This window comes from Acinonyx jubatus, chromosome A1 (assembly GCF_027475565.1).
Source record: "Acinonyx jubatus isolate Ajub_Pintada_27869175 chromosome A1, VMU_Ajub_asm_v1.0, whole genome shotgun sequence".
NCBI classification, from domain to species: Eukaryota; Metazoa; Chordata; class Mammalia; order Carnivora; family Felidae; genus Acinonyx; species Acinonyx jubatus.
Genome location: NC_069380.1, coordinates 114,107,552 through 114,122,383, shown reverse-complemented (window position 1 = coordinate 114,122,383; position 14,832 = coordinate 114,107,552). Strand labels below are relative to the sequence as shown.

General features: G+C 40.8%; 1 protein-coding gene, 1 long non-coding RNA gene and 1 other non-coding gene across 3 annotated transcripts in view; 1 reads left to right on the top strand and 2 right to left on the bottom strand.

Moving 5' to 3' along the window:
- SIL1 (SIL1 nucleotide exchange factor) overlaps positions 1 to 14,832 on the top strand; it is a 285,078-nt gene that overhangs the window by 1,539 nt on the left and 268,707 nt on the right. The window lies entirely within an intron of this gene.
- On the bottom strand, positions 9,901 to 14,828 carry LOC106967915 (uncharacterized). Its single transcript, XR_001429028.3, has 4 exons — positions 14,695 to 14,828; positions 11,571 to 11,652; positions 10,704 to 10,779; positions 9,901 to 10,100 (listed from the first exon to the last, which is right to left on the bottom strand). It is a non-coding gene; the product is annotated as an uncharacterized LOC106967915 (long non-coding RNA).
- Positions 10,849 to 11,048, bottom strand: LOC113604602 (small nucleolar RNA SNORA74). Its single transcript, XR_003426576.1, has one exon. It is a non-coding gene; the product is annotated as a small nucleolar RNA SNORA74 (small nucleolar RNA).

The following is a 14,832-nucleotide window of genomic DNA, read 5'->3' as shown; positions in this document are numbered from 1 at the left end:
AGACAAGGGACAGTTCATAATGGACACTCTTAAAAGAAAAGGATCCAGATAAAAGGAGGTATGTTTTTATTTTAACAAGAGGCAGAGAGGATGGTGTGGAGTTTTCATTAGATTTGAAGACTTGGGAATTATAGTTAGGTGACTTCAATTTTGTGACTAAGTTATGTCTGAGGGCTAGAGTCAAACAAGAGAAACTTTTAAATAGCCATGAAGAGTGGAACTATAATCCCACATCTCCATGTATGATGTATAAATAAACAACTGAGTAAGTAATGTTTAAGCCTACTAGTTAGCTCTGGAATGAAATTTTGGGGGATCCAAATTCTTCAGTGAATATTGTATCTTCCTTCCATTCAAAACCACATCTGCTTTCTAATTGGTGAGCCTTTGATTCCAACAAAGGCTAAGACTCCCCTTTGTTGTTTCCAGCTCTTAGATGGAACAAGAGGCTCTGCTCCTCATGGAGAAACATGAATGCATGTTAGCACTAAGATACACACTTACCCATGCTTTTGTATAAGGCTGTAATGCCATCTGGTGATCATACAAAGAAAAATCAAACTTTTTCATTGAGTAATTATTTATTGAGGATCTGCTTACTGGCTCACCAGCAAAGACACATTGGAAACCAAAGTTAATACAAGGTTTCAGCTTATCATATGCCTGTTTCATGAAGGACATAGTACAAGGATGTGGATTCAACGACAAATTGCCTACCTTTTGAGGATCGTAGTTTGATGGAGATTGGACAAGGAATCTGGCCTCAAGGTAGGCCTGGCTGTGAGTAGAGATGGACCAAGAGCTCTATATTGGTTTGGGTAACTTGGGAGTGGGTGAGGTGTGCACCAGGTGTGGTAAATAATGAGGCAAAAGCAAGAATTTCTGCTAAGACCTTGAAAGGTCTAAGTGACAAGCTTGGTACAACTATGTTACATGACTTTAATACCAGGAAAGAGCCTGGATTTGAGCTGATAATGAAGACCTTTCAGTTTTAACTAGGAGACATACTGAGGACATACATTTTGATGCCACATAATCACTAAGCAGCTTATAATACCTTATAATTACCATAATTTTGAGAGTAAGGTACCATTATTCTTGTTTTACTAAGATTAAAAAACTTGCACATGATGCAGCTAAATAGCAACAAAAAGCAAGATTTGAACCCAGTTCTATATAAGTCCAAACCCAGAGCTTCTGAGCATTATGTGGTACTGCCTTCAGCAGAGCTGTAGTCTACTTGGAGGGGCAGCAAGAGGGGGTTTAAGAAGGAATTTTTGAATAGGTATACATGTAATAAGTTTCAGAGAACAGTTTTCCCCAACTTGTTCCCCTAACATAAAGGCAATCCACCTATCAACCATCTCTTGTGTATTCTAAGGATTTTCTATTAAGAAACATTTTTTATGTGTATGCACATTCATATATATACACATATGTGAATATGAATGTGTGTACGTTCATATATACACATATATATTTATAAATGTGTGTGTATATATATGCTTGCTATCAAAGATGGCCACAAATTCTTTGCCACTCTTCTTATAATAATGGAATCAATTTCACCTCTATCTGCATTTGGAAGGGCACTGTAAATAGAAACAGCTTTGACCAATAGAATACAGAAGTGACTTTTTAAAAAAATTTTAATGCGTGTTTATATTTGAGGAAGAGAGACAGAGACAGTGTATGAGTGGGGGAGGGACAGAGAGATCAAGACAGAGACCAAATCTGAAGCAGGCTCCACCTCAAAAACAGTGAGATCATAACCTGAGCCAAAAGTCACTTAACTGGACTGAGCCATCCAGGTGCCCCTTTACTTTTTATAAAAGCAATCTCTTTGCCAACCTGGCACTTGAACTCATGACCCTGAGATCAAGAGTCACCTGCTCTACTAAATAAGTCAGCAAATTGCCCGTATATATAGAATTTTATTTTATTTAAAAAAAATTTTTTTTTGACGTTTATTTATTTTTGAGACAGAGAGAGACAGAGCACAAACGGGGGAGGGGCAGAGAGAGAGGGAGACACAGAATCGGAAGCAGGCTCCAGGCTCTGAGCCATCAGCCCAGAGCCCGACGCAGGGCTCGAACTCACAGACTGCGAGATCGTGACCTGAGCTGAAGTCGGACACTTAACCTACTGAGCCACCCAGGTGCCCCTAGAATTTTAAAAATAGTCACATCGTTCCTTTTAAGTACTCCTCATGGTTTTTAATTTAGAAGGCAAAGTCACTACACTTTGCAATTATATAAAGGAAAAATTGTGCTTTCTTATTGTACTTTCTAAATGTAATTTGTTTCAGAGTCTATTTCTGGACTTCCTTTTATCTGGTTCTATTCATTGAGTAATCCAAGTGCCAGTATCACTGTTTTACTCTTTTTGTAACATTTTAACATTTGATAGGGCTAGTTAAACTTTATTACTAAGTTTTAACAATAGTTATGGTTATTCTTACTTTTCCATCCTGTTACAGTGGAATTTTTATAAACTTAGTTTTCTTTAGGAGATTTATCTTTATGTTGAACTTTCTTGAACACAGGATTTACATTTAAGGTCTTGTCAGTATTACACGTAATTGACTGAGCCACCCATGCGCCCCTCATATACAAGTGATTTTTTTTTATTTTACTTCTTTCCCCATTCATAATTTTCTTATGCTAGTTACTTCTGATAGTAATTTTGAACAAAGCTGGTTTCTTTTTTTAATAAGATCACTTCTAGAGTTCCTCGTTAAGCATCGCACAGCCATTTAGAGTAAGATACTTTTAACAGGTTAGGAATGTTGACCCTCACCAATTTTAGCAAATGGGGTTTTAGCATGTAGGGAGATTATTCTTTTTTTTTAATTTTTTTAAAACGTTTATTCATTATTGAGAGACAGCACGAGCAGGGGAGGGGTAGAGAGAGGGGAGACACAGAATCTGAAGCAGGCTCCAGGCTCCGGGCTGTCAGCACAGAGCCCGACATGGGGCTTGAACCCACGAACTGTGAGATCATGACCTGAGCCGAAGTCGGTGGCCCAACCGACAGAGCCACCCAGGTGCCCCGGGAGATTATTCTTGAAATAATCTAGGAATGACTTTCTTGCATGTAATAATTTGTTTATATTTATCTATAAAGTCTTTATGCAAGTTTTTAGCAAGTATACTACTATATATGCATAACTAAAATGAGAACCCAACTTGAATCCCATCCTTTAAAAAGTCAATCTTTGGGGTGCCTGGGTGGCTGAGTCCATTAAGTGTCCAACTTGGGTTTGGCTTAGGGCATGATCTCACGGTTCAGGAGTTCCAGCTCCACAGCGGGCTCTGCACTGACAGTGCGGAGTCTGCCTGGGATTCTTTCTCTCACTTTAAATAAATAAACTTAAATAAAAAAGTAAACCTTTGAGGAATTTTTAAAGGTCTTGATATCCTTATTTTGACCCTCACTGAACCTACAGTTTAGTAGTGCTAGCACTGAATAGTTTTAATAAAAATGTAAGAAATTCTATCAAAGGGCAAACCTGTGTGTGGGAATGTGTGACCCATTAAGGCCTTCCAAAGGAACATTTTAAGTTTATTTATTTTGAGAGAGGGCGACTAGGGCAGGAGCAGAGAGAGACTCCTAGGCAGGCTCTGCACTGTCAGTGCAAAGCCCAATGAAGGGCTCAAACCCAGCAACCATGAGATCATGACCCGGGCCAAAGTCGGATGCTTAACCGACTGAGCCATCCAGGCACCCAGAGAGGGACATTTTAAAAAATCTAGGAGACTCACAGGTGATATGACAGAATGAAATAGATGGGGGCTAAAAACAGGCTAATGGGTTTGGCTGTATTTGTTCTTTAAATGTCAGGAGCAAAAGGAAGCTCAAGCTTCAGCAACAGTGGCCAAGATGCTGATAGCCTGAAAGAAGGTATTTGGCACTTGAAATAGTTTTAAGAAACCAGATGGAAACAGCCATTTCAGTAGTCCCTGCAAGACATTATTCGTTAGTCTGAGTGAGGTTGATGACTAAAGAAAGCAAGCAATTATTAGAATTAGTTGGGAAGACCTGGGGGCACCATACTTGAAAGTTCCAAATCAGGGGTGCCTGGGTGGCGCAGTCGGTTAAGCGTCCGACTTCAGCCAGGTCACGATCTCGCGGTCCGTGAGTTCGAGCCCCGCGTCAGGCTCTGGGCGGATGGCTCGGAGCCTGGAGCCTGTTTCCGATTCTGTGTCTCCCTCTCTCTCTGCCCCTCCCCCGTTCATGCTCTGTCTCTCTCTGTCCCAAAAATAAATTAAAAAAACGTTGAAAAAAAAAAATTAAAAAAAAAAAAAAAGAAAGTTCCAAATCAAATACCAGTTTCTGAGCCAGATTAATTGAACACAGTAGTTCCTGGACCCACTGTGTGACCTTGGGCAAGTAACAGCACTACCTTGTAGGGCTGTTGAGAGGATTCAGATATGTAGAATGAGTTTAGCAATTCTGGCACATGATCAACATGCAATGTTGTCGTTGTAGAGCACCACATGTGCCGCAGTATATTTACATGAATATCCTAAAATGACAAAACCATAGATTCAAAGGTTATTTATTTTTATAAAACCCCAGAGTACACTTGTTAAAATTATCCATTTAAGTCTGGTCATAACGTAAGTTTTAAGCTGGCACCTACTTGTTAGTGTAAGGATTGCTAGTAAGAGAAGTTCTTCTAGTTATAATTTACACACAAAGCTGTTTCACACACTTTAATTATGAAGACATTTATAGATTACCAAAAAAAGTAACAAAAGGCGACACATATATTTCAGTTAACGCATGTTTCAAATTGGAACAAATCCTCTGCAAATGCATTATTTTCATTCAATACTTTTTGAAATTTAATTTAGTTAAAATTTTTTTTTAATGTTTTATTTTTGAGACAGAGCATGAACGGGGGAGGGTCAGAGAGAGGGAGACAAAATCTGAAGCAGGCTCCAGGCTCCGAGCTGTCAGCCCAGAGCCTGACGCGGGGCTCAAACTCACGGACCGTGAGATCATGACCTGAGCCAAGGTAGGATGCTCAACTGACTGAGCCACCCAGGCGCCCCTGAAATTTAATTGAGTTTTAAATAGTTGTGCAGTAGGTTACATCTTCAGAGTCCACTAGAAAATGCTTTGGAAATTGGACATCTTTGATTTCATGGTATTTTTGTTTCAAACTATTAAAGAATAAAACCAGTGCTGTCCATACTCTCAATTACTGGCAAATTATTGAAAAGCAGGATAGATAGGCCTATAGCATTACTATATTTTAGATACATTTTGACGCATAGGTAGTATTTATCAGCTAGCTAAAGGTCCTTAGTTGTCAGTACAATTGAGGCTGCTTGGCTCTATGGGAATTATGTAAACCCACAGAAGCTGGTGTGAATAATACCTTTCAAAGGACACATGGCATCTGACTGTCTAGCTCTGTGGTAGGCCAGGTGCAATGACACATGTAATGGTTACTCAGATACCCAGGGAAGGTGGCTTCTCTACACATGATATGAGCTGAGATCTCAAAGGAGACAAAGTGGAAAAAAAGATGGAACCAGAAGGGGAAATACCAAGCATAGAGACCTAGTAGCAAAAGGCTTATCAAGGACTGAAAGAAGTCAGTGTGGCCTGAAGGGAATCTGAGGGTGGTAAAGATGAAGATAAGAGGGGTAAGGGCTAGATTGTGTTTGCCCTGATAGGCCATGTTAAGGTAAGCAGGGACTAAGTCTTGTTCATCGGTTATCCCCAGTGTCTAGGAGTTCAGTTAATAAAGCCTCTAAACTCATAAAAAGGGTGGGTTAAATAGTCTTCTGACAAGATGTGTGATTAGCATATGTCATTCTCTTCCTCTAACTCAGCCCTGGAGATTACAGAAGAAAGAAGTTAGGGATCTGAGAAACTAAATATAAAGATTCCTTGGAGGAATAGATCATGATTAGGTCCTATTATACAGGGGCAAGAAATGGAACCCTAGTGTAGAAAAGGACAGAGTGCCAGGAGTGTAGAGGTAGTAGAAGGTAGGACTTAAGTTTTCCAGATTATAACTCAGAGGCTTTATGCCTTGAGGGCATCTCCACACTCTAACCCATTATGATTCCAGGGCCTGTCTGGGCTTGGCTGCTCCCTTCTACAGGCATCTGATAAAAATTCCCATCCTTTGCTGTGAGCTCATAGGGTAATCAAATCATCTGAGAACTAGAGCATTCCCTTCCCTGCTCATGCTCTCTCTCAAAAATAAATAAACATTAAAATATTAAAAATAAAAATAAAATGAGCCTAAGGAGATATAAGAACTAAATGTAATATCCTCAATGGGATTCTAGAACAGACAAAAGACATTTAAGTAAAACCTAAGGAAATCTGCAAGTATGGACTTTAGTTAATAACATATTCATATTAGCCCATTAATTGTAACAAATGTCTATACTAATGTAAAATGTTCTTATGAAAGGAAACTGGGTTGTGGAGTACATGGGAATTCTTTGTACTATGTTTACAACTTTCCTGTAAATCTACAACTATTCTATAATCTATTTTAAGGTCCATTTTATCAGCCTTTTTTGAGGTAGTAGTAAAGTCACCCTTAACAAGGAGTACAGAATGTTCTCATATTCTAAAGGCCCTTTATTGGAGTACAGGAGGGCCAAAGTAACAGGCCTTCTAAATAGCAGTAAAGAGAACTGCTAAGCAGACATTCTAAGTATTACCGTTGATTTGTTAATTCAGTGAAATTGTTTTCCAAGAGAATATTGACAGGTCCATTAACTGGAGCTGTTCATAAAACCCTAATTAAGCAACAAGATTCAAGAAGTCATTGTCCTTCTTTTAAGTACTTAATTAGTTGCTCTTCCCCAATTGTTTTCTTTTGTGTGAATTCCTAGGCACTGATCCACATTTTTATGTTCCTTTGGGGCCTGCAGAATTTATTTCTCCAGGGTTTTATTTTCCTGATTAAAATTTTGAGAGGTGATCCAAAATTTTAATTCAAAAGTCTGTTGACAGCAATTTCAACCCTGAAGGAAAGGAAGTAAATTATTGATAGGCACCAGGAATGGCACTCAATACTTTCAGCCCCCTACCCATCCTGCTTTAGTTTTTCCTCTTGATATGGTACAGGTCTGAGGCTTGAAACTGAAGCAGAGCAATGAAGAAGGACACTGTGTCTACTGCTTCCTATGACAAGAGGTGGCAGCTCAGGGTTAAAAAGGTCCTTTGAAATGTTTTACTTCATCTTTTCTTTCCTTACCAGGAAATTAAAAAAAAAAAAATCAACTCAACAGGGAGTAGTAGGTGACTAATTAACTTCACTCATCAACTAGGAAATCCCATTATATTACTTTAATGGGCATGATTAAGCCACTGAAACCTCCTGGGGTATTGAATACAGTCACTGACTTCAATGAATTATCTTTCAAGTAGCAACAAAGGGACCCCCTCTCTGCACCTGGGTAGACTTACAGTGGTCAGGAAGGCAATCTGTATGCTCACAGGAGCTTGTGATCCCAGATTTTTAAAATTAATTAACTTATTTATCTATTTACTTAATGTTCTATATTTTAATTTTTTTGTATTTAAAAAATTTTTTTTAAATCTTATTTTATTTTTTAGAGAGACAGAGCTTGAGCAAGAGAGGAGTGGAGAGAGGAGACACAGAATCCAAAGAGGCTCCAGGCTGTCAGCACAGAGTGAGATGCAGGGCTAGAACCATGAGATCATGACCTGAGCCAAAGTCAGATGCTTAACCGACTGAGCCACCCAGGTGCCCTGATTTTTTTTTTTTGTATTTTTGAGGTGGGGGGGGGATTTTTTTTTAAAGTTTGAGAGGGACACAATCCCAAGCAGGGCTTGATCCCATGAACTGTGAGATCCTGACCTGAGCCCAAATCAAGAGTCAGACGCTTAACTGACTGAGACACCCAGGTGCCCCAAAAAAGAGAAAATCTTAAGCAGGATCCACACTCAGTGTGGAGCCCAACACTGGGCTTGATCTCACAATCTTGGGATCATAACCTGAGCCTAAATCAAGAGTCAGAAGTTCAATCGACTGAGCTACCCAAGAACCCAGTGATCCCAGATTTTAAACTCTGACTTCATGACATAAAGATTTCCTCTTTTCTTCGGGACCATTTGTTTCACTACCGAGGGCCGAAACTGTGATCAGGCTCTGCTGCAACCGAAGACTGCTGTTCTTTCTTAGGACCTTTCCTTTAGGTGTACATTAAAAATGAAGAGAACTGCTATGACAAAAGTAAGCCATGTAAAAAGTATACACAACGAACTCCAAATACAAAAAATGAGAACCATTCTATTTGGATAATTTACTAAAGTCATTTTACTCCTCTAAAGTGCCTGATTGCTGATTTTGGCTCAGGTCATGATATCATTGTTCATGGGATGGAGCCTCTGGTCAGGCTGCATGCTGACAAGGAGGAGTCTGCTTGGGATTCTCTCTCCCTCTCTCTGCCCCTCCTCCACTCATGCTTGTGCTCTTGCTGTCTTTCTCAAAATAAACATTTAAAAATAATAAAAGGTATTTAATACCACATGATAAAGGCTTGCTATAAGGCAAAGGTATTGGTAACATGGAATTTTTCAGAGACATGTTGGTACTAGCTTCAGCCTGTTACTAATGAGAGCTATCAATTCCCAAGGCCTGGATTTCATTTTCTAGACCAGGGTTGGCAAACTCCAGTTCACAGGCCAGTTTTGGCCTGCCAATCTGTTTTCGAAAGGCTCTCAAGCTTAGAATGATTGGTGGAAAATTTTTTGTTGTAACACCGAAAATTTTTACAAAATTCCAATTTAATTGTCTATTAATAAAGTTTTATTGGGGGCACCTGGGTGGCTCAGTTCAGCATCCGACTCTTGATTTCAGCTCAGGGTCATGATCTCATGGCTCCTGAGATTGAGCCCCACTTAAAGCTCTGGGGCTGACAGCGCAGAGCTTGCTTGGAATTCTCTCTCCCCATCTCTCTGCCCTTCCCCTGCTTGTTTGCTCTGAAAATAAATAAAATTTAAAAAATATAAAGTTTTACTGGGGCACAGTAATGCTCATTTGTTGACACTTTCTATGACTATGGCTGCTTTCATACTGCAACTGCAGAATTGAGAGTAGTTATAAGAGACTATATGGTACACAAGTCTAAAATATTATTTGGCCTTTTACAAGTTTACCAACCCCTGCCCTAGAACAGCAGTGTATAATAAAACCTTCCACACAGGTGGAAATGTTCTCTGAGCTGTCCAATACGGCAGTCACTAAATACTGAGATGGAAAAACAGATTCAATTTTTGTCAGTTGAAATAGCCTCATGTATTGTACTGCAGAGCTCTAGAAAATAAGAGCTTAGTTTAGGCCTTGGACTTTTGATTTAGTATTCTTCTCTAATGTTCTCATATTTCCTATAATTTTTTAGAACTTGTAAATTTTTCCACCTGTAAAGAAAACCTTACTTTTTAGAAGATTTTTCTCTGTGTAAATTAAGCTCTATACCCAACATGGGGCTTAAACTCATGACCCTGAGATCAAGAGTTACATGCCCTACCTAGTGAACCAGCCAGGTGCCCCAAGAAAACCTCACTTTGTATTTTTCCTTTACTCTCACACTACTACCACTCTCTCAACATTTTTGACACCGGATGTGTGTGGATTTTCTCCCACACCAAGCAAATTTGTGTCACCAGCTGGGTGTCGTACATTTTAGCCCAATTCTGACTCTCCATATACCTCGAGTATCATCAGATCCCTCAGGTTAAGAGCACAGTCCAATAAGACTGTTCCTCCCTCACTTCAGATGCCAATCGTTAAGTCCAGGTTGTTACCTGTACTTCTGACCAATATAAATCACAGATTCCCCAAATCCCCTCCTCAGGTTTGATAAATTTGCAAAAGCTCTCAGAACTCAGGAAAACGGTTTCCTTACAATTAACCAATTTATTTTAAAAGGATATGGTAGGGGTGCTGGAGTGGCTCAGTTGGTTAAGCGTCTGACTTCAGCTCAGGTCATGATCTCGCAGTTCATGAGTTCAAGCCCCACGCTGAGCTCTCTGCTGTCCATGCAGAGCCCACTTTGGATCATCTGTCCTTCCCCGGCTTGCACTCTCTTTCTCTAAAATAAATAAATATTTAAAAATATATTTAAAAAAATTTTTTTAAAGGATATGGGAAAGGATATAAACATCCAGATGGGACATGAATAGGGCAAGGCTATGTGGAAAGGGTTGCTGAGCTTCCATACCCTCTCTGGATGTGCTACTCTCCCAGCACCTCCCCTCCATGTGTTCACCAACATGAAAGTTCTCTAAACCCAATACTACTGGGATTTTTATGGAGGCTTCATCATGTGGGAATAATCAATTATTTCCATTTCCAGCCCCTTTCCCCTTTCTGAAGAATGGAAGTGGGGTTGAAAATTCCAAGTTTCTAATCAGTGCTTGGTCTTTCTAGTTACCACCTCATTAGAACAAGACATTTAAATCACCCAGGAGGTTCTTAGATTTAAGAGCTCAGTCAGGCATCAATATGAAAAACCAAATATTAGAACAAAAGATGCTCCTAGTGTTCTTACCACTTAGGGAATTTCAAGAGTTTTAGCAGCTCTGTGTCAAGAATGGGAGCAGAGGCCAATATATATATTTTCTATTATTTCACACCACCCATCTGAGGCTGAAAGTTAATTAGAACCTACATGACAAAGGACTGCATATATTACCTATCCTGGTGTCACACAGGGCTGTCAGACATCTGAGATTCTGATGGAGGCAGATTTCTCACTCAGATAAAGGCATCTAGGATTCAAAGAGGAAAGGAATGATAAAGTATCCTTAAGACAGGGTCCTTTCCTCAAAGAAAAAAAAATTGTTTGCACCCAGACTAGGACCAACTCCACAGGAGGAGTTACTCCACTCTCAGAGGTGCAAAACACTGCCCAAGAGTATCAGCCACAACACCAAAACAGTGCTTGAAGCCAGACCTCAAGAAGGTCAGCGTTTGCTCTTCCAACAGTGTAACACCATCCAAGGCATCATGCTGGCCTGGATAGCTGACAACCGCTGGATGATTCCTGAAACAGCTTTCTTTGTTTCAGATACCCAGGCACCCCAAGTAGAAGTTACGGATACAGGTATCCCAATGAATTCAACGTTGACTGCAAAACAGAAGCCTGGAAGCACTGATAGCAGACCTTGCTGCCAAGCCTTTTAGACAAATAGGAAACAAGAACCCCTTTCCCATGCTTTTAGTCATTTTGTCCAACATTCAAGGAGTTCCTGCTATGTGCCAGGTGCCATGATTGGGATCTAGCTGCGAACAGGCAAGATATGCCATCCTTCCTATCCTGGGCTTTATAATCTGCTTGTACATTCCTCAGATGGAACGATACAGATCATCTCAAAGATCCTATACACCTTCAGACTAGAACCACCAAAATCCCACTTAGCCTTTCACTGCTAAGAGGCCGAATTTGTCAGGGGCAAATACAGGTGATTTTGCCTCCCAGTTGTTTCCTAACGGATACCAACTAGCAAATAGGCCTGCCACATAGGCAGTAGTCAGTGTTGGAATTAATAGGGACATTTACCTGAGAACGCCATACAGACCGTCCACATGCCGTGAATTTACTCTCTTCTGTAAGGCCAAGGATGCCCTACTTTCAAGTCATCCTAAAAAGAAAAAGATTTCACTGTTGAACACTAAACAGTGTTAACTAAAACAGCAGCTCCTAAAACCTCTTTTCTGTAGAAATGGAAGCAGTGCTGCCTGCCATTTACGATTTACCCTATTTTCAATACCTCCAGAATTATTTTATTTCCTATTGTCTTTTTCTTGCCTATAATTACCATTAAAGCTAACCATTCCCCCAAACCCTCTAGGTATCACTAGTATTCTTTAAACCCCATATGTTAAAGGCTGTTCACAATGAACATCTGAGGTATTCACACAAGGAACTCAACATTTAACTAAGAGAACTCTTTTTAGGGAAAGCCAATTGTTGGAACAAAACTAGTTTTTATAAATAACTCCCCTACCTCCCAACATCCTCAGGAGTTCCTCCTATGGAAACTAGGATGTCACTTTTCACAGAAGTAGCAACTAAGTCAGCCCTATTGGACAATCTCCAGCACCACCATGAGTGCTGTGTGTTTGCCTAGAACTGAGAAGCATCTCTTCTCAGAGAATTAGCAATCCAAAACAAAATCACTACAAAAGAGACTCGTTATTTTACTGCCCCGAAGGGGCAACAACTCTGTGGGAAACCAACACAAATATACTGTCAGCCTAAAGCAGAAATTAGTACGGTTATAGCTAGGCCTACTATGTAGAGCCTCTCAATCAATTGGTATTTTTATATTTTATTAAAGAGCTAGAGAAGAATGCCTAGAATTTTAAAGCAAATTCACGTAACATTTCCTTAATAAAGCATCCCTATAGATCACTGCAGCTATAGAACTCCCTTCAGAGAGACTAGCTTTGTATGGTGGAGTGGGGGACATGCACTTTGATTTCAGTGAAAATTGCAAAAATCCCATGCACTTTTTCCCTGTATAAGCCTGATTCAGAGCACTTGGTAGGCACTCAAAAAATAAAAAGTTGCCCCCTCCCTATACTTCTACATCCCTTCATGGCTTGATTACCTTTGTTCTGTTTCCAGCAAGTTCAACTAGACAAACCTGTTGAACCAGAACCACTCAGAAAGATTTGGATTTTTAGGTTTCTCCCTGCCAAGTCATGCCCTTACAGATTTCACCTTAATGAATGAACAATTATGCTGGCATCCTGGTATAGTTAACAATAGAGTTGGAATGAACCAGGCCCAGAATGCCAACCAGCTATCACGGCTGCTATTCTCCCAGCAGCGTAACACTTGCCTAGGTACACAGCAACCTAGGCAGCTGCCTACAGCTGGGGCCAAAGGCAGGCTAATGAAATTGCACTCACCTGGGGCTGCATCTATCCAAAGCCCATGGATGGCCCCTCTGCAATCCAAGTACTCCGGGTTAGGCAGCTAACAGTAGTGAACACTTGTGTAAAGTTCAAGACCTCTACCCTCAAAACCCCATAACTTATTTCAGAGCCAGAGAAATAGACAATAAAACAAAAAGCTTTCCCTTGGTTAGCTTTATTTTCACATGTTTTTTACCTATGTACCACAGCAGTTCAACAGGAGCATTTTTTTAAAAGATTTTTTTAAGTTTTATTTCTTTGAGAGAGACAGCACAAATTGGGGAGGGGCAAAAATAATCCCAAGCAGGCTCCACACTGTCTGCCCGGAGCCCAGTGCAGGGCTGAACTCATGAACCGTGAGATCATGACCTGAGCAGAAACCAAGAGTCAGATTCTTAGCTGACTGAGCCACCCAGGTGACCCTAGAAAAGATTTAAGTTTTATATAATCTGCACCTAACGGGGGGTGGGGGGGCTCAAATTTACAACCCTGAGATCAAGAACTGTATGCTCTTACAACCGAGCCAGCCAGGAACCCCTCAACAGGAGCATATTAATGGTCTAGTCAACAAGTATAAGCTATCACCTAACAACTATGTAACAGTGAACAAACAAGTGGGGTGCATGGGTGGCTCGGTTGGTTAAGCATGTGACTTCTCCTCAGGTCATGATCTCACAACTGTGAGTTTAAGCCCCGGCACGCGTCTGTGCTGACAGCTCAGAGCCTGGACCCTGCTTCAGATTCTGTGTCTCCCTCTCTCTCAAAAATAAACATTAAAAAATTTAAAAAAAAAACGAAACAGTGAACAAGTAACCTCTCTATACCTCTCAGTCTCCTCATCTGTCAAATAGGAATGTTATCAATGGTACCCTGTACAAAAGATGGTTGTTAGGCTTAAGAAGCTTATATAAGCCTATATAATATGTTTTAGAGTGTGTGGTCAATAAATACTTGCTGTTATAAAAAGCTACATTCCAGACAAGGATATGATAAATAGGGGGAGTAAAAGGGGAAATGTTACCTTGGTAGAGCAATGGGCAGTGCAAATCAGAAAGGCTAGTTAAAACTAGATTGGAGAAAACGTGGTTAGGAGACCTTTTGAAGCACAATGAAAGCGGTACTCCAGAAAAATAACAAGATGCAGTAATGGGTATGAAAGGAAACGGAGACATGCTGCCATTCCTACCAACGACCTCAATTGTTGTTGAAAGCAGTAACTCAAGTGTTTGCAAGAATGTTAGTAAACATTCCTACCCATTCACAATTATAATTTACCTTATTTACATAATAAGAGTAGGGTATCTAAGACCATATGTTTTTCCAGCCATCCTTTAATTTCACTTTTAACCACCCCCAAACAATTGGGAGAAAAGGTAAAATAGGCTCATTGTCCAGGTCTAAAAACTAATCTAAACACAGCCTGCCCCTTTTAGGGGTCTGGGTTGCAGAACTTGACCGAGCTCCACCCGGACACGTGCTCATCACAAATCTTCCCAAGCTCCGCGCTCTGGCGCCAGGGAAGCGAGGATCTCGGAGACCAGCTGTAGGAGACTCTCCAGGGATAAGAGGGCTGGCAGAAAACAAGGGGCGACTCTAGGGCTACCATCTCCCAGCGACTCTTCAAGATGCCCTCCAAACACGGGGTTATGATGGAACGAACCCCTATTTCGTCCTGTGCCTGGGAAGAAGCCTCCCCACAGCTGCCTCTCGCCCCAAACTAGTAAACGTCCAAGGCTTCTGCCCACTTGGCTTTTACTTACCCGCACGTGTCTAGAGCTCGGCCCGCGTACTGCCGCCAGAGCAGAGGCCGCAGGGGAAAGGACAGCACCAACCCGAGGGGAGCCCCGCCTCGGGGCTGACGCTGAGCAGGCCCTCAGTGGGCGGGGCCCGGAAGCCCC